The sequence below is a fragment of the Simochromis diagramma genome, unplaced genomic scaffold (genome assembly GCF_900408965.1).
Source record: "Simochromis diagramma unplaced genomic scaffold, fSimDia1.1 OVJJ01000603.1, whole genome shotgun sequence".
Taxonomy (NCBI): domain Eukaryota; kingdom Metazoa; phylum Chordata; class Actinopteri; order Cichliformes; family Cichlidae; genus Simochromis; species Simochromis diagramma.
The window spans coordinates 9,809,797-9,830,647 of NW_024387414.1; the positions used below are offsets into that span (position 1 = coordinate 9,809,797).

Consider the following 20,851-nt stretch of genomic DNA (forward strand, 5'->3'; position numbering starts at 1 on the left):
TGAGGATCAGGCTCTAACTGCTTAGCTGCAGCAGAGTATTTCACTGCTAGCTTTGCGTTAGCGTCTTGTCTTCGCAGATGTTTAAAAAGAGTTGATGTCCTGTTAGCAGTTGTTTCTGCCCTGAGCACAGTTTGCACTTTACCATCAAAAAGACAAAAAGAAGGAATGTCCATATCACACGTCTCAAAAGTTGTAGACCCCCTATGCACACAAGCGGTCTGTAGCAAGTGCTGGAAAAACAAGCACTTTTCACAAGCGTTTTTCCATCAACCCATCACACAGATCACTGCAGAACCACAGATCACTGACAACTGTAAATGTAATGTGATTACTGAGTTTAGTACAGTAATGCATCACATTACCACATTACAGAAAAAAATAATGTGATTACCCACCCAGCAATGGAACTAACAATGCTAAAAATGGGAATTGCAGTGTGGCAAAAGGTATATGTCGAATTCTCGATGTAGCCCAAGCTACAATAATGTTCATCCACTTTCCCAAACTGCTTTTGATTTTGTTTTGAGATGCTGGACTAATATGCCATGGTAACTAACCTAAGGCAGTCAAATATCTGATTGGTCAAGGGAGGGGAGTGGTCCCGCTGTGTATAGATGAGTGCTCAGATAATTGGTTGAGAGAATTGGGAGTCGTCAGTGGCCACTCTAACAGAAATGGGTCTAGCCAGCTGAGCTCCCAGCTCCTTAAGTGCCATTTTAACACAGTCCTTCCCCATGCCTTTTAATTGCAATCAGACTTGGAGGGCATAGACATGGCCCTGGCCGTCCATCATAAACATATCTTGTATGCTCGTCAAAGTGAGAAAACATGCGCATTCAGTAAAAAATGTGTTAGACCTATGCCAATGGTCTAGACAAGACACACACATATTCACGTTGACAACAGAACAGACATCTTTCAGATCCATACTGCTGACACACCAGAGGGAATAAACCTGGCAGAGAATTCAGCTTTTACTCTGACTCACTCAGAGAGAACAGGGAAGACAGAAGCTTTGTCTTGGGTGTAGCTGTGTGGCTGTGAGGATCGATAGATTTAACCAGCAGGGGCTTGGGTCTGTGGAGCCAGAAGAGACACAGGCAGGAGGTTAGGGCTGGGCTGAACAGCCTGGAAATGTTTTATCACCACTACCGGCAAGGCACTGTCTCCCATCAGGGGCACAAGAAGCTTAGGGACTTGAGAGCCTGTGTGCATGTTTGTGAAACTGTGTGCTGTGCTGGGATATGTCAGTGTGAATGCATAAACTGTGTGTGACAAATATTACATTATTGTCCTGGGTGTTTCACTTGCATGCTGATATTGCTTGATTCAATTTGGCATCTGCAAAAGACCTCAGTAAAGCCCACTGCTATTGTTTCTGTTTTGTTTGTTTTCTGTTTTTGTTTATTTGTTTTTTGTTTGAAGAGAAGAGAAGAGAAGAGAAGAGAAGAGAAGAGAAGAGAAGAGAAGAGAAGAGAAGAGATATGATGACCTGTCACACTACTGCTGACAATGGCGTCACCCAAGTCAGAGCAATAGTTTGTAGCTTGGTACAAATTCACTATTAGTATCTCAGGCGTATCACAGACATATCAGTTTCTAATGTCTCATCAGTGTCTTCTGCATATTTTTGTTGTGGAACACAGCTGTGTATTGCTGAGTTTTAGATAGGCGAGAAGATAAGAGGATGTTAAAGAAACTCAGAATGACAAATGAATGGTATGTGTGTTATTCATCTCAAACACAGACAATTTTGGTCTCTGACAATTTCATTCATTAAGCTAGACAAGTCATACAGTAATTGAGCTGAATATGTTGGCCTAATGTCTTAGCCCTCCAAACAAACAGTGCTGTCGTAATTTGTTTTTAATCAGATTGCTTTGCTTTGGCTGATAAAATATGCTAACTTGCATTATTATGAGTAATGAGAGAAGCAGAATTTACTGAGCAGCAGTACTTCCCACAGACAGCAGAAAAAAAAGACACCAATTGTGTTTGTACAGTAGATGCAAATCAGCCTGTCTTGCTGCTGTTGGTTGATTTAAAAGACACCATCTGATATGAATGTTGTTGTCTTTCGGTGTGGTTTTTACCTTTCACCCGAATCAGACCAGATCTGTGCTGTGATCCCAGGACTTTAATTAAAATGCACTTCTCAGCTCAATATTCGGATTAGCTGAGGTTTAAGCGCAGACTGTGAAATTTAATTTGGTGTTATTTTCTGGTACAACAAATGAGCAGGTAAACAACTACAGACCTTTAATATAATCCTCTCTATTGCCAAGTGGCATTTGGGTTGTTAAAGATACCTTCAAAGAAGTATTTATTGTATATGTGCAGTGCTGTGTATATTGTGACGGGCCACATATCTCAGTGCACAACACTTATGTTGTTGTTTACAGGGTATCCATATGTAATCTGAAAACTTGTACCGTCTTGTAATTATAACGATTCTAACATTTGTTTGGTTAAATAACCCGATAACTTTGTCACACTGTGTTTCCATGTATCCTTCTAAATGCTCCTTATTTATTTGTACACCATTTAAAAAAAAACGTACTTTATTGATTTCAAAATTTTACTATTATTATTGTTATTATTATACTTAAAGTTAACCATACACAAAGCGACATTTTAGGTGTACCTTTTCAACCACTTGTTAATGGGAATATCTAATCAGCCAATAATATGACAGCAACTCAATGCAGTTACGTATGTAGACACAGTGAAGACAACATGCTGAAGTTCAAACTGAGCGGCAGATTGGGGGGAAAAAAAGAGATTGTTTACGTTACTTTGAACATGGCATGGTTGTTGGTGTCTGAGTATTTTAGAAACAACTGATCTCCTTGGATTTTCCCACTTAACCATATCAGGGCTTTGCAAAGAATGGTCTGAAAAAGAGAAAATACCCTGTAGGCAACAGTTCTCTGGAATAAAATGCCTTGTTGACGTCAGAGGAGAATGGGCGAACTGCTTTGAGCTGAAGGGAAGGCAACAGTAAATAACCACTTGTTACAATTTAGGTATGCAGAAGAGCATCTCTCACTCACAGGATGAGCTACAGCAGTTACTAGGTGAAGACCACACCACTAATATCAGATAAGAACTGTAACTGAGGTTACAGTTCACTCAAGCTCATCAAAATTGGACTGATGACTGGAAAAATGTTGCCTGATCTGATGAGTCTCGATATCTGCTGTAACATTCGGATGGTAGTGGTTCAGGCTGGTAGTGATGGTGTGGGGGATACTCAATAGGTACACTATGTGCCCACTATTACAGGCTGAGTATTATTTAAAGTGGACATGAAACACAACATCCACAAAGATTAATTTACACCATGGAGCCCTACTCTAACAAACTGTTATAGAGTTAACACTGTCTGTGAAACTGGATTTAAGAAATAAGTGTACTGGCAGCATCCTGTGCCAGTACAAAACATGTTGGGTTTGTTGACTGGTTGATGCTAAACAGACTTATATTACTTAGTTAGCTAACTAGAATAAGAATAGGTAACTCAGTGAAAAAAAAATAGGGCTGGTAGGTGATCAATGGTATTTTATGTAATAAAATAGTCTTTTTTTCCCCCAAGAACACCTCAACAGTTTACAGTGTAACAGATTATTACATGTCCATCACACCACAAATAGGATTTTTTTACCAAAGCACCATCCGGAATCCTGACATCCATCAGCATTTCCACAGGGGAAACAGATTGATGTGTGCCACGAAAAAAAAAAGGAGACTATTTTATTGCATGGAATAGTGCTGATCGCATTTTGCCAGCATATTGTGGGACGGCAGTACTGGCCTGATGAGAAAAAATCTGAGTGTCTGACTTCAGCTTGTTGGTCTGGTGAACCACCGGTGCACCTAACTCAGACAAGCTCTCCACACAGTCCTCATTCAAAAGTGCTCTACAAACACTAACATTAGGGATAATAGGTGGATTTCCCGTTTCAGTTCAGCTAGCCAAGTGAAAAACCACTTACTGCAAAAGAGACAGAGAGTACATACGTGTTTTTTTAACAACTCTTTTTTTTTTTTTAAACTCATTGTTGCATCCAGGGGCAGTAGAAAAATGACTCATGTGAACTGTTTTGGAGTACTTGAATAGGGCTTTATAAATGTCGTTTTTCATGTATACCTGCCTGCACACCATGTTCCATCAGGATAACACGTCACAGATCTCACATAATCTCGAACTGGTTTCTTGAAAACGACAATGAGTTGACTCACTCACTCCAACAGAGCACTATTGGGATGTGGTGGAATGGGAGAATAGCTTCATGAATGTGCAATCAACAAATGTACAGCAACTATGCTATGCTAATATATCAATATGGACCAAAATCTCTGAGGAATGTGTTCAGCACTGTATTGAATCTATGCCACAAAAAAGGAAGTTAGTTCTGAAGGCAAAAGTGGGTCCAACCTAGTACTAGCATGATGCCTGTAATAAAGTGTCCAGAAAGCTTGTTTTGCTTAAGTTATGAAACACAAGTATTGCCACAAACATGACCCACAATTTATTTTTTGTTAGTGTTTGTCTCTTTGTTTGTGTGTTTTTAAAACCTCTAAAAGTGTAACTGGATGGAAATGGTATCTCTAAAGCTGGGTCGAGCAAACACTTCATCCAATTTGCCATCTGTGTAATTTCTGTTTACATGGTAATAGTCTGTCAGTTTGTGTTTGCATTGGTTCTCAGGGTGGGAATATGAAGGTGCATAAAAACAGCTTATCCTGAATAAAAACAAAATCAGGAAATGAGCTTTACTTAACTATAACACTCCAAAACATAAATTGCATGTAAGTACACTTATGAAATTCAATCCCTTTCCCAATCTTTTTTAAAATCAGTCCATGCTGTAAAGGAAATGACTAAATTAGTGCAAATCAACAGGTGTCTTTACTGTCAAACCTGCCTCAAAACACCAGGAACCTACTCAAACACTGACATGAATGACTTAAACAGTTTGTACTCTGCTTTAATTTTCTTATTTAAATCTGTGGATAAAATAAAAGGATCAACTACCAAGAATTGTTCCTGTCCATTTTAAATAGGCTATTTGTGAACATGGCTATTATAAAAAGGCGTGAAGATCTGAATCCAATCAAATCATTTTGGAAATTGTGTAAAAAATTGCTCCAACGAATTAGTCATGCATCAGAATCACATAAAAGCAACACAAAAGTGTGTGTGTGTGTGTGTGTGTGTGTTATTTCATTTCATATCACTCTTATTTACAATAAGAAGGCATATGGTCTGTTTAAAACTCCATGTCAGTTTTCCAGCATGGTGCAACCTGGTGTCTTAAGATCTGCTTCGGAGATATAATAACCCAACACTTGGTGCTGGTATAAGTACTCAAAGCTATACCTAAGCACTCAGCTCAAACTTCACATTTTTTTACATAAAAATTAAACTCAGCTAATTAACAAGCTCAATGAAGAAATTGGATGATAATTGAACCTTTTTTTATTGCTTGAATACTTGAAACCAAACTAAATCCATATCTAAATAACCCACAGGCAAGGCAGAGTTGGGACACAAGCTGCTTAAAAGACCAACAGTTTTTACTTCTTTTGTAAGGGCTACGATGAATCTCAGGCAAATGCAGCTTTGGATTCCAAGCACACCTCTGATATGTCAACTCTGGGAGAATGCTATAATACTGGACATAATGGCATAAGGAGGATTGCTGTTGGAGTGTATGTGTGTGGAGAGGTGGATGTGGTGTGTTGCTGGTAGACAGGAGTGAATGACGATAGAAAAATGTCTGCAGATGGATGCTGAAACAGCCATACATCCTCGTTAGATCCCCTGTCTCCCAGCGGCCGGAGCAGTCCCCTCATCTTACACACACACACACACACACACAGATTCATGCTCACACAGGCCTACAAACACAAACATCCACATACTATAGTCCCAGGATTAATACACATACTGGATTGTTGTCAAAATTGCAGCCATTGCAATAGAGAATTCGTGCTCAAACGCAAGTTGAAACAACAGGTACAAACACTGGGATGAAACTAGTTTTTGTCTTAAAAGTGGCATTGCTGCTAGAACATGATAAGCTTAGCTTCCCTTTTCTTCAATTTGATATTTCTAGCTATAACTGCCTTCTATCCAGACAAAGTTATTACACAGCTGCTTTGTGACTTGACAACATTTTTAAAAATTCTTTTAAGACTTTCACTTATTTTCTCAAAGAGGACTGAATAGATAAGGCAAAGGGGTGTTTTGTGACAAATGCCAATACTTCTCACATAAGCCCAGTGACAATGGGACGATTGTCACTGGTGATTACTAGATACAATGTTTAGCCTGTGCGCCATCATACTCAAGCATGTTGGGTGAGAAAGTATTTTGATATGTCAATAATGCTAAACACTGACGAGCTGTTGAAGGTGTACCTTGACTCTCACCCAGTGTCAGCTGGGATAGGCGCCAGCTCTCATGTGACCCTGAAATATACATGTATTAAACAATGATGACCTTTGCAAAAGTTGGCAATACATCTGACAGTAGTTGAGATATCCTAGTCTGGACCAAAGTGGGTTACTAATCTTAAAAGGAAACAAACGTAGAGAACAATACCTTCTTTTCATTCTTAGTAAGTCCAAAGTTATTAGTGGCAAATCTTTATCAGCACCACATTAAACTGCAACAAATGCTAAAAGATTCTATTCACTACCATCCCTGCTCTTGCCCTCAAGGATACCAGTTCTGAAATCCTGAAGAGAGCTGGCAGATCTACAATACAAGTAAAAAATGAGGCAAACAAAGAAAGAAAGAAACAAATGGCTGCTTGCGTCTATATTCACTACCTCTCATTTTTGTAAGCTTCACTGTGCCATCACACCGGCCTTCTGGGCTCACGGCTTCCACAGTTGAGGCAGTCAGAGGTCAATAATGAATAAACATGTGTGGTCTGCAGCGTGGATACTGGGATAAATAGAGCGAGGGAGGAAGATGAATATTGAGTTAACGTGCTGAGCACGGTAGGGCTACATTCCCAGTTCCCAAGTCACAATGTCCTCTGCTGTTAGTCTCAGTCTGGCTTGTGAACATAAATATTTACATGGCTGTCACGATCAGGATTTATAGGCTATCTCTCTCCTCTCCCCGTAAGAAAATATAAAGTATACTCTATTCGCTCTTTTCTTTCACAAAGGTAAGCTTCCTTTTGCACAATGGCAATGAAATTCCTGTTTGCTCTGGGATGTCTATGCAGCCCTGTGTTCACTGTATTGTCTACAGTGCATGAGGTGTGAATATTGTCTCGTTATATTGACAGTTCTCGTCCTTGCCAGTTTCAATAACCAACATCCAGCAAAAGAAGTGCTGTAATATAAACAGCGGATATTTCCAACTGGTGGGGTGGTGAAGTCAGAGAAAGGGAACAAAAGCAATAAAACACAGACACTATACTTATTGTCTTTCTTTGTAATACTGGATGCAATAACAGCACTGCAGGCTAATCTGTCTGATATGCTTGATGCTTATTTGTGGAAGTTTCTCCATGCAAACTAAATGTTTGTTATCATTACTAGAAAATTCTCAGTTGTTGCAGCACCAATGCCAACACCCCTATTTTTTTATTTTTTATTTATTTTTTATCAATGCTTCTTCTTCCTACTGATTCCATCTTTGGCTGCCAGTGCCAAATCTATTTTGTCATGTAACTCTTGTGATAGGTTGGCATGTAATTAACTCTTTGGCATATGCTGTGGGTTGTCATTTGCTAGGCAATAAATCTCTGCTCCTTACTGTAGGTGGGGAAGCCATTCAATACTGTGTGCTCAGCTTCAGCAAATATCTTTCTCTAACACCTAATCACCTCCCCTGTCCCCAACCTGTTTGGTCCAAGAGGCCTAATTGGCCTTCTCATATGGGAGCAAATGTTAACTAAATGTGTTTAGTTTTTATAAACACATTTAAAAGACTGCTGTAGCAAATGCAGCTTTCGGATAACTGACTACTGTTAATCTGATTGTGTATTTTGAAGCCTTGTTTTTCTTTTACTTATTCTCACAAGCTCTCAGTTATCAATTTCAGTCATTTCCTTTCAACCACTTAGTTATGAGGCTCATCTTTCCTGAAGATCACTGGTGTTCACCCAACTATTGCTTACATACAGTGTGTCTGCCAAAACCAGAAGTTAGATAACAAGTAAGAATGTGGTTGTCCCTGAGTGCACATGCGAAGTGAAGAAATGAGGGGTTCGGGGCAAGGTAGGGCTGGGCGAGTGGGATGGGGTGGGGTGGAGGGGACTGGGCGGGTGAGGTGATTATATGTGTGTGTTTTTAGAGATGGATGAACAGAGTAAAGATTGCACTCATCTGTCGTGGTACAGTGCTCCCATCAAGTCTAATGAGTGTGCCGGGGTGACCTCAGTCTCATAGGTTCACTGGCCTGATTAAACATCGTCTCAGACTCGGCTCAGGGGATGCTAGGCAGACCAGCGCCGTCTCTCCTCTTCTCGCTCCCCTTTCTTGCTACCCTCCGTCGTTCTAATGGCTCCTTCTGATCTAACCCCATTTATCTCTATCACCCCCCACCACCCTTCCCACCCACCCACATACATACACACCCTCACCGTCCATGTTACTCTAACAGTGATCCTACCTTTGTTTGACTGTCATCTATCTTTATCAATATTTGTTCTCTCTGCATGGGTTCGTAGCTCATATGTCTGACAGCTGTAGGTTTTGACTGTCATTGGTGTGCATGCTACTCGTGAACACCCTAATCCCAACCCTCACATTTACTTCAACTACCATCTTTCTATGTTTATTCAGAGCAAGTAAGCCATAATGAGGCTGAGGCTGAAGGATGATGATTAACTGCAACAGGATCTGGAACTGGCATAACTCATGATAAGACAGCTTTCTGTGGAGACTTTGATTTATTTAGCTGTAAGGTGAGGAATATCAGCCGTTTCTCTGAGCTAGAGGCCATGTGGGGTCACAAGTCGGAGACATGCGGTTAAGACGCAGCCAGCCAGTGCGTTTTAATCTTTTTCTCTTCACTTTGATCTCAGTAACTTCAGTCGAAGCCTGTTCAAATCATCACCAAGACATTTTAAAGGGTTGCAATTAGGGCCAAATAGCCTGCCATTTATCAAGCTCCTTTCATGTCCACCATTTTATTTTATGAAAGCAATCGATTGTCTCTGTGGCATGGAGGCGCAGCCCAACCTCTGTTTGTGCTCCTAGGTGAAAGCGATGAGCACTGCCAGGCCATTGCTCCAAGAGTGAGTGATAGAGGCGATGGAGTAATTTGGCTGGCTAGAACACCACGACCAACACCTTTTTCACATTAACAGCAGAGTAATCAGACAGCTTGGTGTGGTAAAAATATAGCAGCTAGTCAAAATGCCAGAGGCGCCAAGCATCTGTGTTTGTGCTTAGGGTGGGGCTTGATAGTTTGGAGGGGTGCTGAAGAAGAGCTGGAGAAAAACAGACAGAGGTCAACAGAAGGAGAGAGAGCGACAGAGAAAGTAATGGCATTACAGGGGCAAACAAAGCTTGAGAGCGTGTGGGTTGTGTGTTGTTTGTTTACAGTTTTGTGTCATTTACATCGGTGTTCGAGAGCATTGCTCAGCTCCTTTCCAGACAGACGGTGGGGGAAAGACATGTGGCTTAGGCTTAGACAAAGAAAGAGGGAGAGTGCCCACATACAGCAACACAAAGACAACCTAGATTTAGCAAAAGGTTACTCGGTACAATGTAAGCAACATTCATCAATATTGAAATGGTCAAATTATTAAATTAAACATATTATAATGATCAAATTGTATCGATTCCTGAGAGACTTTCTTGACCGAAGAAAATGCATTCTTACGTTGCACCGTAATACAACAGTCCTTGGATGCATATTTATTAGCAGTCCCTATTAAGGGATCGTTGAGAACAATGTTCACAACCAAAGCAAACTACAAAATTATCTTATATCCATATAGTGTGTTCTTCCATGCACACACACAAGCACACACTCACTAAGACATACAGAAGCAGAGCAGAGCTCCAACCGTGCAGGGCAGGAGAGGAGGCTGCAGGGCGCTGACCACATAATCATCTCCTAGAGAGTGATCATCAAGGCCTCCAACATCACTGCACAAATACACCAACACTGGACCCCCTGGCATGAGCGAAGGAAGGAGGGGTGAAGACAAAGAGAGTTTACAGGAAAAAGGGAGGGAGAGAGAAAATAAAAAAACAGGAGAAAGGCGGGGGAGAAAAGGAAATTAAAAAGTAGAAAGCAGAACAAGAAAGGAGAGATGGAGTCTTGTGTTTACGCAAGGAAAATAGGAGGCGAATAAACAGTTAAGGAGATAGAAGGAAACACGTAAAAGACAGAAATGTAAAAAAGAGAGTGAAAGACAAAAAGGCTGAAGAAAGAATAGCTAGACAGGGGAAATAGAGAAGAGAGATTTGACAAAATTTGCATTATGTGGGGTTAGGGACAAAGGAGGAAAAAAAATGTGCAGGTTAAAAATTGCAGGGAAAGTCAAAGATGCAGGACAGGTGTTTACAGCAGAGGAAAAAATGATAGAAAAGAAAATAGCAAGAGAGAGACATGAACAAAGACAGGGTGAGTAAAGAATTAGAGGTGAAAAAGGACTTTATTGACAGTTCAGAGAAAGAAGAAAAGAACAGGTCAAAAAGAGATAAAAAGAAGCATGAAGAGAAAGCCAGACATAAGGGAGACACTGTATGTTTGCCACGCATGAATGTACAGCTGTGTTGCCCTGGAAACGGTTGCCGTTTGGATTATGAGCTGATTAGTTGCTCTCCTCTTTAAAGCCCCCAACAAGACTACCTCAACTCAGGAGGGTGCATGCATGCTACCTGGGACATGGTCTAGTGAACAATTGCGCGCGCACACACAGACACACACACACACACATCCTCTTTCAGACACATATACATACAATAAACTCAGCCTTTACTCTTGGTTGCCCATTGTATTCACTGTAGCCAATACCTTTCCACGTCAACATCTCAATCTTTCACCCTCCGCTGGAGTCGGCCTCTCTGCCTCTCTGTCTCACTGTGTGTGACGTGGCAGGGTGCTAATCTTGGCCCTTATCTTTGCCTGCAGCTCTGCTCACATTCCCTTCTCCGCAAGCACCTTATCTCCCATCACTGTCAATCAGAGCAGATCAGGCTACCTACAACTGAATCCGCTCAACCCCCCTCCTCACTTTGCCCCCACCAGCCTGTCTCCCTACACGTCCATTACCAACACTCACACCATGCATCCCCTGGCCTTGAGTATCTTACACACCACATACGCAAGCAAGTAGACATGCAAACTTGAAAAACGTCTTTTGTGTAAGTATCTCTGAGTGTAGCTTCTGGCAGCTGTCTTACACAATTACCAGCAATGATCTCTTCCTTTGTCAGAACGGGATTAGCAAATTTGACCATTAAACTCATTTGTACAAGCAAATTATCAGATATGTTCTTAAACATTCTCATAGCACTGATTGAAACTTCCCTATGGGGAAAGAAATGAAAAGTGCTACAGTAATTCAGTGAGAGCAATGCACTAAAGGGAAACCTTTGCAATTTGCAGTGTACATTATTATTATTTTCTCTTTTAGATATATGAATTGGAAGAATATTTTATATTTTAAGTATATTTGTTTTGTTTGTTTTATAGCAATGGCCCAGATGAGAATGAGAAAACTTTTAAATTCATATTGTTTGTTCATGAAACATTTTTTTAAAAAGGAAGCTGGTTGAATAAATAAATAGAATACATACTACTTTTGTCATAGGTGTGTAGTCATTGCATATGTACACAGTCACTCAAATAAATATGCAAATTAACACATACACACACAAACACACTCCAGCCTATTGGCATAATAATACAGAGCCACTGACCCCTCTCTTGTGATCCCACTGGGAAACTCACCCATCTAAATACTGTGCACACAGCTCACATTCACAGACCCGCTCACTAATCAGAAGCATTAATCCAGACTGTTGGCATTTTGGTTCACAATCCTCAACGTGAGGGCAACTGCACTGCAGGTACAACAAAAGGAGAAAAAAAATAATAATAAAATCGCACAAATCCCTTTTGGGCAGGTTTAATATTTTTAGGTGAGGGCACTTTTATGTAGGGGCAGGTGTGCTGTGGCTCCCTAATGCTGAAGTAATTGTAGATAATGGAGTTTTAAGGACAGCTGCTGATGCAGGTTTAAGTAGGATTTGTGTAGAGATTTATGACGGAGTGAAAATAGGTGGACGGCTGGCAAAGTTGGAGAGGTGCAAGTGCAATGGAGTGACGGAGGAGGTGAGAAAGGAGACGTAGAGGTGAGCGGAGAGGGTTGTCTGCCTTAGCTTATCATAGTACAAGAGAGAGGAAAGTGAGTGAAAGAGAGAAAAAAAAGAATATGGTCCATATCTTCTTGTAGAAAAAGCTCTGGGACTAAGAGGGTAAGAAAAAAATTAACTCATCCATAGTATAGTGCAAAACGAGAGCCCGTCTGGCCTGGTGCTTCTTGAGAATAGAGGGTTATAGAGGGCACAAGCTGGATGACTAATTGGGGAGGATATGAAATGAGGCTTGACTCAATCTACACCCTTGAATCAACTCTGCCCTACAGTATGCATCAAATGGGCTCCCTAAGTGGTGCTTTTCCATTGATTATACCCTTTCAATGTTACGCTCCAACTCCTTGTTGGAGAAATTTGACAGAAAAAAAAGGGGGAGCGGGAATTGAGGGGGGGGGGGGGGGGCAGTTGAAATACCGGTCAATACTTAGCAGGGGCAAACTAGAAAAAATAGGAAAGCAGAAAGTGAGTAATACCATATAAACAGATAGCCATGAAAGCGATTCAAGAGAAAGAGAGGGAGAGGGCAAAGTGTGTAAAAAGTGTGCTTGGCTCACCGTAAACGCAGCGGTGCGTGGCACTTCGCCTGGCATAGCACTCACACTTTATGAGGTATGGAGAGGTCGTCTCCCTCGCCTCTCTACCCGTTTTAATGATACAGTTTAAATGGAAAAGCTGGAGCTTCAGTCAGCATCAAGGACTCCACTCCTTCTGGTCCACACACACACTAACCTGAATAGCATGCATAAAGATATGCTCACACACATGACCTGAGCACACACATAAGCTTAAATGGGGGTTTTTTTGAGTGTGAGCATGTGTTTATTGATATAAGTAATCTAATATCTCACCAAATATATTCTAAAGTCTATTAGTTGTAAAATAAGCAAAACCATGACCTAAACATTACTTTACACTAAAATAAAGAGACTTTAATGTGTACATGTAGTGGCTGTTGCATGTCTTCAAGTATTACCAGAAAATTATAATTCGTGGACATCTAATAATCAAAAGGGCAGATGTTTCCATTCGAAGAATACAAAACTTTGTAGGACATTTACAAATTGACCATAAATCAATACTGCTCACTATGTAACAAGCAAGCATGCTTGAACACACAGACACGCACTCTATATACCATACACATGCTCTATAAATGATCATAGGCTGTATCCAGAAGCCTTGGATGAGACAGGAGAGCGACAGCGATGAAGCTGGTAGGTGAAACTCGCTGTCAGAGCTGTGAAGTCTCCTCAGATCTGCCCCATGTGCCTGGCCACTGTACAGACAGAAGAGACTGTTTCTACCCACACCCTTCACCTATCACAGTAACCTCTCAGAGGAGAACATACTGCAGTAATGCAATATTGATCTGAAAATGTAGTGTGTGTGTGTGAGAAAGAGAGAGAGAGAGAGAGAGAGAGAGAGAGGGTGTTGCAGCACAGGTGTCTTTGTATTTTGATGAGCTGTATGCTCACCAGCCTTGTGTAGTTTCTTGATAAGTGATGCATTGTTTGTGCAACTGTAGAGTGTGTGTGTCTGTGTGAGTTATAGGGAGGTGACTATGAGAGTCGTGTATTAATAAGAAAAAGGTGAGGTGTTAGCGTTGGTGCTATTTCTGACACCTCACAGAGTTTTCCCAGTTTTTCAGTGGTGGGGCTGACTGAATGAAAAAAAGCAGGAGCCTGCAAACCCTCGTTTTACCTTGCACCTATATCCTTTTTTTCATTATTTTGCCTGGCTATGTAGTCTAGTCTGATGAGAAAATATTATATGAGTGGTACTTCCAGTTACAATTACACCAGAAACTTGCAAAGTATGGGAACGCTATCAGGAGTGATTTTCATTTGCTGACTTCCAATTGTTGTTCTAATTGTTAGCAGAGTTGCTAACTCTTTCATTTGAAGCAAATCTATTTCATTCTCTAAAATAATTTACCACCATTGAAATTTAGCATTTATTTTACTGAGGATTTTTTTTTATTTTGCTTGTTTATTCCTATTCATGTACTTTACAATTTAAAAAAAGCATTTAATCCCTAGTCATTATCACCGTTTCCACCAAAGTGGTTACTGAATCAAGGTAGCAAAAGAACAAAATCGTTACTTGTCCAGTCTACCCTCCATTACACAAAGCTCAAGTAGTGTGTATTTTTATATATAAGATAGAGAACATAGGTATCATTAAATGGTAGAAGAGAAAAATGATATTACTCCCTGAAAACTGACTGAAAGTGTTTGTCTTGTAAGAACTATTTTTGCAAAAGGGTTGGAGTCTTCCCTTCAGCTGAGACAAACACTCATACCTACAGCCAATTTAAAAATCACTAATTCACCTGACATATACTTCGGACTCTATGAAGTGAGCAGAGTTTCTGCATCAGAAGCACTCCAGGCACAGGGAGCAACATTCAAACATCCACAAAGAAACTGTGACCCACAGGTTGAACCCAGAATCTTGATGCACCCTCCATCTGGACATTTCTACTGTTTTCAGGTTATTAAGCATAGTTGTAGAAATTATCTTTTTCTGGCTGTGGAGGAAAATTTTAATTTCAAACTAAAAGGGTGTGTCCTATCCTGGGTGTGTCTACAAGTTTGATACTATATGATACACATTCAGGTACAGATGTTACATTTAACAGCCTTTAAGCTGTATTATACACTGAATCTCACCAGCTCACCAGATTGTGTCAGAATTCAGATTGGACTTTTTATAGCTTCACTAGAATGTTATCACACAGAGAGTTGGAGCTATTTGTGATGAAATAAAAGAAACTGCTCCCCTGCAGTGATGCAAAAGCAATAATAATTTTAGGGGGGAAAAACACAAAGTGAAAGGACTTATGAGAAACGTGGCTTTCATGTTGAGAAACTATCCACAATAGAACCGGTGGTTTATGATAGTTTAGAGTTCCACTGACAAGAATACATGAAATACTTCCAAATATAACTCCCTTCATTCCAAACCAAAAAAGAAGAACATTAAATTTCCCCCCTAAATAAGCCGAAATATCTCTACATAAATGCCTTTACTTCTAAGGTCTAAAATTCAGACGAGTTCTTGCCGAAAAGGAAATATAAGAACCCTCACATGCACATCAAACAGATACAGAGAAAGTATAGTACATGGACTGAATCACAGGGGCCCACAAACAGCAGTTATTCCCAGTGCAATAAAACAGGCAGACTAACTAATGGAACCACCCACACACCAAACATACTTTTTTATCACACACCACTTTCACAAATAAGCATACACGTGCGCGCACACACACACACACACACACACACGCAATCTTTTTTGTCCCAGCCCACTCATTGCTCGTTAGCTGCATCAGGGTGGTTGTTTTTGCATTGCTGCCGTGACACAGCCTGGCTGCAGCTCGCCGTATCTGCTGAGAGTGCACCACTAAAAATACTCCACTTAACAAACTCTACTGATTACAGTTTGACTTTCTAACTGTCTCCTTCTCTCTCTCCTGTCTTTAATCAGCATGTAAACAAGCACAAGGTCATTTTCTTTCTTAAACTAAATAGGGGAGATAAGAGGAGCGTGGCGTAGTTAATCCTTTGGACACGCTGATGGAGGAGTTTGTCCTGGTGATGGTCGGGTGTTAATTATGCAAGAATGATTCTCTTCTAGTGGTTGTTCTCTCTCGTGATGACTCATCAGTTTATCTGATTCGTCTTTTGCTTTATTTTATATGTTTATTTTCCATGTTCCTTGGCTGTCTTTCATCTGCTCCTCCAACAATTCCCTCCTGGAAATGTCAGTCGTTCAGTTCCCTAAGTCCTAAGGGCTGCTTCCAGATCGCCTATGTTTGAGTGTGTGTTTGTGTGTGCATGTGTGTGTGTGTGTGTGTGCGTGTGTCACTGTGTAAAGAGCCTTTTAAAATCAGTACAAGGCTTATACTTGTCCAGGTGTGATTAACTGCAGTGTTTGATTACTCTGCCAGAGTGATTTGCTGAACTCAGCAACATCATGTTTTCTTTACCCCTTGTTTTGTCTTTGAACAAATGCATGTAGATTGCCTGCCTGTTTTTGGCACATAAGGAGAAATTAAGGACAAGGCAGGATAACCAGGGAAAGCAAAGGAGAAAGGAAAGGATTCAAAGTAAAAGGCAGTCTGCTCCAACTCTAACTCCAAAAAGATTTTCAGCAAGATGAAACATCACGTTGTCTGAAACTAGAGTGAAATCTCTCGATGAACTTCTCAAACTAAAAACACGAGTTAATTAACTTTATCCACAGAATTTCTATTGACTTTTCAGTAAAATACATAAATAAAGAATCAGGCTCACATATTAATTTTTAGTTTGTTTTTGATTTCTTTCTTTCTAGCTGTTATTGCCAAACAGTCCGATCTTGATGCAACACAAACTTTGATGTTTAATTGGTTTAGAAGATGTCATATTCTAGCTTGCAGCTTAAGTAAGAGGCAGCGATCCAGTCTAAGTAAAAGACTAAAAGCATCATTTTTTGAGGTATGACAGCACCCAGGCCTCATTTCCATCCTTCTCCGCTATTTGTCAGACTTCTCCTCTTCCCCAGTGAAGCAGCAATGTTAACAATGCTGTCCCCACATTTACCAGTTCTGCCTCATTACAGCTAAAGAAGCGGATAAATTAGTGCAGGAGAGCATGCACGGCCGAGTCCAACTCCACCTGTCAGAGAGGGAAAGATAGTGAATGTGTCGAAATGGAGGAAGGGTGTGAAAAAACTGCTCAGCCTTCAGCACGTATTAAAACAAAATCTTCCCATTAAGGAAGACTCATCGCTCCAGAACCATTACCTGAGGTCTATGATTCAGTATTTTAGAAACTATACAGGGGAATCATATTTATGTCAATCATAGATTTCTATTACTAGACCTGTAATTTTCAGTCTGTCTATAGACAGTATAACATGAGTTCTATAAGCTGTTTAATTTTAATCTACTGTTTTAGTATATGCATTTGTTAATAATGCATTTATCTCATGGATAATCGTGTTTCCACTCTGATTTAGAAGACTAGAATTATATTTCACAAATCTTGCTTTATTTTGGAGGAAACTTGTGAACTGCTTTCTTTCTGCTACTTTATACATAGACTCCCCTTTTGATGCAAGAAGAACAAGAAGTTGCATTTTTTTCCAAGCTGAACAACCTGCGCCCTGACCTGTACTGCAATATACTGCGTGTTCAAGATCAAAAGGACAAATGGAGCTGGTTGTCGCCATCCTCTGAACACCAAACTCTCCTGCCCTGCAGCTTTTAAAAATCACTATCTCTCCTGCTCATCTGTCCAGTGCCTCTGGCTTACCATCTTTATGGGCTGGTTAAGGGCGCTCTTACAATCAACTATGTTTGTGCCCTGTCCACATTTGCCTGTAAAATAGCCAGGCATTCCACAATGTCCACCCGCTTGCCTGCCAGGATTAACATTTTGCACTCTCCAAGGTTGAAAATCCCATCAGATGAAACCAAATTAATTTTGCACAATATTCAGGGCCACCGGCCACATAATAGGTGACAATACCAAGTGCATCCCTCGATTGTGATTCTATTCACTCCCTAATCAGCAGGATGGCTGCGTATGGTGCAGCAGCGTAGTAAATGCTTTCATCCCAGGGGGATAAGAAAAACAATGGCCCTTTTTAATTTCTTTTCTAAAGCGGGCAGCAGAAAGAAAATGATATAGACGTAATTGATGATGAGGAGAGTAAGGGGAGCCTTAGCAGAAGACTCATGCAGAAGACTCACGTCCAGTGGCCAGGCCTTTTTTTTTTTTTTTTTTTTTTTGTGCTTTATAATGGTAGCTGCTCAGGGGCACTGGAGGTTGACAAATCTGGCACAGAGGACAAATTGATCGGCAACAGAACACAATTTGTCCCATTAAAAGAATGGGTAAAGCCCTGTGTGGCCTGAGTAATTAGTTTAAACTGTAACATTTCTGTCCAGGAGTGGACCTGTTGGAAAAGGGCTCAGCGCGTCTGCTGATAAGACACTTTAACACTCCAAATATACACGCAACACACTACTGGAATATTCCTCATAAATCCATTACTACTGAATAATTTTTTGTTTTGTTTTGATAAATGACAATATGAGTATCCACATATGTGCATAACTTGTGTCTCTTGCTAAATTTCCTACTAACTTTCCAGTAAAAAGAAAAAAGTAGTAATAACAAAATTACAGGAAATGCATCTCTTTTTTTTCTTATGTTCAAACTCACTGCCCATGTAAGGTATGTGTGATTTTGTTAGGATGAAAAAAAAAATCCAGTTGCTCATTCTCAGCATGCACTGAGACTCAGACAGAGACATACGGCTAGTGTGGTGGGCACGTCTGTGGTGTGACGTGGGGAGAGAGTGTGTCAAAAACACGGATGCGCTGATCCATGGCCCCATGGCGGTGTGCTTAGTGACACATAATACTGGTATTGCACAATCTGCTACTGACCCATTTTTGTGTGACACATACTGAAGTCAATTTTCTACACTTTTCATGCATAGGAGGAGAAAGAAATACAAGAAAATCAAGCATCTTTCCATTTTGGCGGAAGTTGATACCTTAAAGCTTACCCTTTCATATTTGAATTGAAACACTTCTGAATGAGTTTGCAACTGTTTTCATATCTTCTCCACTGTTGTGCTTGGTTGCCTTGTCAATACAGGAGGCTGATGCTGCTGGTACTTTCACTCAGAAACCAAGAAATGAGGATTCTTCAGCTGAAAATTCTAAGCAAACAACAAGTGCTATGTAGGGGTCCGACCCCACCGTCCCATAGTTAATACATATATATTCTACAAGTTCACATACAGTAAAGGGAAAACAGTAGTGAGTGTGATAGGAAAATGCATAGTGAAATGAACAAGAAACAGAGATATTTTTTTTGCCTAGAAGTTTTTAATTGGCATTTGGGCTTCAGCCGCACCCAATTAGCAGGCTTGTTACATGTGAACACTAAGAGCTAATTGGCCTTATAGGTGAAAGGAGCACTGCCCTGAAAGGAGAGCACAAGGCTCACTTGAAAATTCATAGTTCCAGTAGGACTATGTTGGAAGGCTATTTGGCAAAAAGTTGTAAATAACACTCTGCTCCTGCAAGTATTATTTATACTTCCTTGCAGCCTTTATTGCCAGATGCATAACAAAGACAGAATCATGGCCGCTATAAGCTTTATGGGCAATCAGAGAAAAGTATTTGGTCATCAGCATTTTTTCTGTAATCAACAATTTACCTGTCTACAAAAATTGCATTGATTAAAAAAAAAAAAAAAAGAAAGTCTTGAACTATATTTTAACAGTGTAGAAATCTTCTAGGAGTCAATCAGATCTGAAGGGAAATATCCCAAATGTTGTTACCCTATTAAATGGCCGTTCTCAGTTGCATTAACTTCAATAGATATGACTAAGAGAAAGATGTCCAAATTACAAAGATGACCACTGGCCTTCTTTGTATAACTGCATGTAAAATTTACACAGGCATTGCCTACCCAAAGCCTCTAAAAGACTCACTAATAATCTGTTGTCCTAACTTATTGCCTCAAGTAGACGTGAAGAGAAAGGTTTTGTGTGACAAATTAAACTTAAACTGCTATCTTTTCCAAAGACTAATCAGACGATTTTGGTGACCAAACAAACCAAAGAAATAAAAACTGCAAAGCACTACAATTTGGCATCACCACCATAAGGTAATAACAGCCTGTTGAGACTGATGGTGGTGTAGGTGATCTCGTATAATTCATTGGCATAATAACAACTGATAACAAAGAATTAATGGGATAATAACACTGGACTTATGTAAACATAATCATTCACAGGAATAGCCTAACCTGTCTACATTCAGTACTATCCTGCCTTATACTGAGGAATATGCCGCATGTAAGTGCAAATACAACAGCACAATGAGCTCACCAAGGGCAAGAGACTCAATCTCTGATTACATTTACTATACAAACTGTAACAGCAGGATCTGTTGCACAGGACATCAAGAGCTCATTATGCTCTTTACATGCAATTAATCAAACAATATAAACAAAGATCCCTTTAGCCATAGATGACAGAGCCCGATTCCCCAGTGGCAACTGATGTACAGTGAACACTACAAAACTTTTTTTTTGAAAAATGTAAAAGTCATCGTTAATCTTAATGTGATAGTGGTGATACTATGCAATATAATCTGTTCCTCCTGCCTGTTCACACTGTTACCTATAATCTTCTCCTGCTGAAAAATAGAATGTAGTGGCATGAAAATATCTGGACTTTTCTTGTAAAATAAAAGAAATATGTTGTGTGGTAAGATAACAGCGCATTTAGGACAAGTATGCATTTTGTTATCTTTGTAAATATCCATTACCCCTTTAAATGAATAAATGGGCTTTTAAGTTTACAACACGTGTTGGGAAAGCCAGCCCAAGTCTATAGCGTCCACTGCAGCAATCGGCTATAATAAAACAGTTATTGATAATATTTACTCAGTCTTCTTCATGAATTA

General features: G+C 40.1%; 1 protein-coding gene across 12 annotated transcripts in view; it reads right to left on the minus strand.

Annotated features, from left to right (window-relative positions):
• Positions 1 to 20,851, minus strand: part of celf6 (CUGBP Elav-like family member 6) — a 154,218-nt gene that overhangs the window by 119,521 nt on the left and 13,846 nt on the right. Inside the window, exon 1 of one of the 12 annotated variants that reach the window (XM_040012138.1) lies at positions 989 to 8,562. The exons of 10 other annotated variants lie outside the window; for them this stretch is intronic. The gene's annotated coding sequence lies outside the window, so the exon portion shown is untranslated. Of the gene's footprint in view, positions 1 to 988; positions 8,563 to 20,851 lie in introns of those variants that run through there. One more of the 12 variants, XM_040012137.1, reaches the window with a different exon arrangement.